The sequence below is a fragment of the Poecilia latipinna genome, unplaced genomic scaffold (assembly GCF_001443285.1).
Source record: "Poecilia latipinna isolate Pla-1442-1.1 unplaced genomic scaffold, P_latipinna-1.0 Scaffold438, whole genome shotgun sequence".
In the NCBI taxonomy this organism is placed as follows: Eukaryota; Metazoa; Chordata; class Actinopteri; order Cyprinodontiformes; family Poeciliidae; genus Poecilia; species Poecilia latipinna.
In genome coordinates this window covers 412,578-415,464 of record NW_015113054.1, presented here as the reverse complement: position 1 = coordinate 415,464, position 2,887 = coordinate 412,578, and positions in this window count along the sequence as shown.

Sequence of the window (2,887 nt, the reverse complement as noted above, 5' to 3'; positions counted from 1 at the left end):
ATTATATTGAAGAGACAAACAAGGAGCAGTTTGTGTGTCTCTGGGCATCAGGGTCTATTTTTGATGTGGTGTCAAAATACTCGCCACACACATGGCATGCATTTACTATGCGTGGCCATTTTGGACGGCACGGATATCAGATTTTACTGGGTGACAGTCACGTGTTACTCTGTGCCCATGCTGATGGGTACAAAGGGGGTTTTACGGAGACATATTCTGGATCCAGAAGAGCTTACCGTTAGCGTCCCACTCAGAATTTCCTCTCCACATCAATCCCAATGCTATTTTAACATCATGTTAAGAGTGATACTCGACCCCGTTATTTTTCCTGCCTTGTCCGGTAAAGGCTCCCGGTGAATTGTGATGCCAGGTCATTTAAAGTAGAACTCTAATTGATTCACACTGAGTCAGAACAGAAAAATCGTCTGGAAATAACCCAACTTTATTTATCAGCAGGATCTCTGACTGAATCTAAGTGATAAAAATCCTTCTGTTTGTTATGAATCATCTTTGCATTAAATTAAAATAATGCTTTCTTACATCTACACATAAACATGTTGCTTTAGTGTTTTCAAAAAATGTTCAATAAATCCCATCCAAATGAAGAAATGGTACTAATAAAGTGATATCGCTACCAGAGAATATATGTGTTAAACAGTAATGGTCTCCAGTCTTATGATTCATGGTCTGTAAAGCTACTTTTAAGTATTCTTCCAGAGATCGGCATGGTAACTTGTCCAGAACCTATTATCCTGCCTCCTGCTACGGAGTAATTTTTGGTTATTTTCAATAGTGTGCAGGAATCTCAGCTATGTTAAGATAGGATCTTCCCAATTCAGTTGCCTGCTGTCAGGAAATTTGATTCTTTTTCACCAAATATTTGGGGATGTTAATCTAAACCATGTGTCAAACACATGTCCTGGGGGTCAAATCTTTTTATGTGACTCTTTAGACACTAAAAGGAACCTTCAAAGAGGAATGTGTGCTTAAATATTATTTTATCAGTCAAATCAAAGCAGTTTGTATCTGTATACTGCCAAACTTCATTAATGTGAGTCAATGTTTTCTTAAGGATTTGTCATTATCTGATGGCGAACCTTTCTGGTACAGGTTAACCGTGAGTATTTTTAAGAAAGCTATTAAGTCTGAAAGTCTTCTAGCTTACCTTTCTTTGACTCATTCGTCATACACTCTGTACCTTCCAGGGTGAAGTCGCTGCTGTGTTTTCTCACCAAACTCCAAATTTTTTCTCCAGAAACCTTTGAGTCAGTCATCGTCTGATGTTTGTTCAGTCCACGGTTTCCACATCTGCTCTATTGTCTTTGGCTGTCATCGGCCTGCCTGTACCTTCATGTAAGGCAGGACTGCAGTCTTAAATGTGATACACGGTTACCTGAGACAACTATCCAGAATAAAGCCTTTCTTTCTTTGCACCACTTTGAAATGTTAATGCAAAGTGTTTAGATTACTGTTGGTCACCTCAGTCACAAGACACTTTCTAGATTCCAGTTGGTTTTAAAGGCAAGAGAATATTGCTTCTGTTTTAGCATCACCTCTCCAGCTTCCAGTACGTTTTAGAATAGATTTTAAAATCCTTCTGTTTGTTTTCAAATGTTTTTCATGACCTTGCCCCATGGTATCTGTCTGACCTGCTTCAGTTGTTGACCTGTTGTTGTTAGTCGTCCTCAAAATGAAGAGGAAGTTGAGAGGCGACTGCTCCCCTCTCAGTTGCTTCCCCGAAGCTGTGGAATGGTTTACCTTAAAGACAAATCCAATTTCGTCATGTTTTTAAGTCCTTTGCTTAAGGCTAACTTCTTATCATTGGTTTTTAACTCAGTCTGGAGTGTTGGTTTTTGCAGTTATTGTCATTGTATTTGTATTGTTTGCTTTTAATGTTATGGTTATGGTGTGCAGTTCTTTGGTCAGCTCTGCTGGATTAACCAAAAGTTCCTAAACATTCCCATCAGCCTTAAAAGTAAAGACTTCAAAAGGCTTCAGTTACAACCTAATCTATAGTTTTAGGGGTGGAAATTAATGTAGTGCCAATGTTTTTGTTTCAAAACAATAATTATTTCCTAATACAATGAGTTAACATGGGATTTTGTTTAAAAAGTTATTTATTTTCATCCATGATTATCTAGTTCTTTAGTGACTAATAAGCGCTAAAGGTTATTGTCCATCAGACTTTCCAGAAAGTCACTCATGGTTACAGCAGCCTGTACTTTCATAATTAGATTGACCCCAAGAAATAACCAGCAGGCCAAAAAGCTGCAAGCCCCAACAACAGTCTGCTGTTTTAAAACAGTGTTGTGTCATTGGTAAAGGCATTATTATAGTTCCATTGTTTTTGCCTCCCATCACAGGTGCAGCTGTTTTCAATCCATGATTGCGAGGCAGCAACGCCAAAAAGGAACGTGCTATTTTTAAACTACCAGTAAGGTACCAAAACTCTGCTGACCACAGCAGGAGTGAGAGGTTTGTTCCTTTGTTCCTGAAATCTGGACCACAGAGGCATAATCTGTAAACAGCATGTTTCACTAGAACAAGTTTTTAAAATTTTATTGAATATTAATGGTTCATTCTGCTTAAAAGTACAATACGTTCAACACACCAAGCTCACAACTCTCTAAGGAAACTGTAAACTGCTGAGTAAGGTGTTAGAAAACAGGAACTTCCTGAACATTGTGGGGATTGTTTTAAGACTGTGTCCTCACATAGACAGAGTTAACGTTTTCTGTCACATGTTACTCCTATTCAGAGCAGTAAGAGGAGGTCAAGAAATGAAAACAGTCCTGATTCTGAGGAAACTGTACACTCCTGTTGAAACATCTCTGCACTATGGAATGCAAACTACGCCTTCCTGTACACACACACACACACACACACA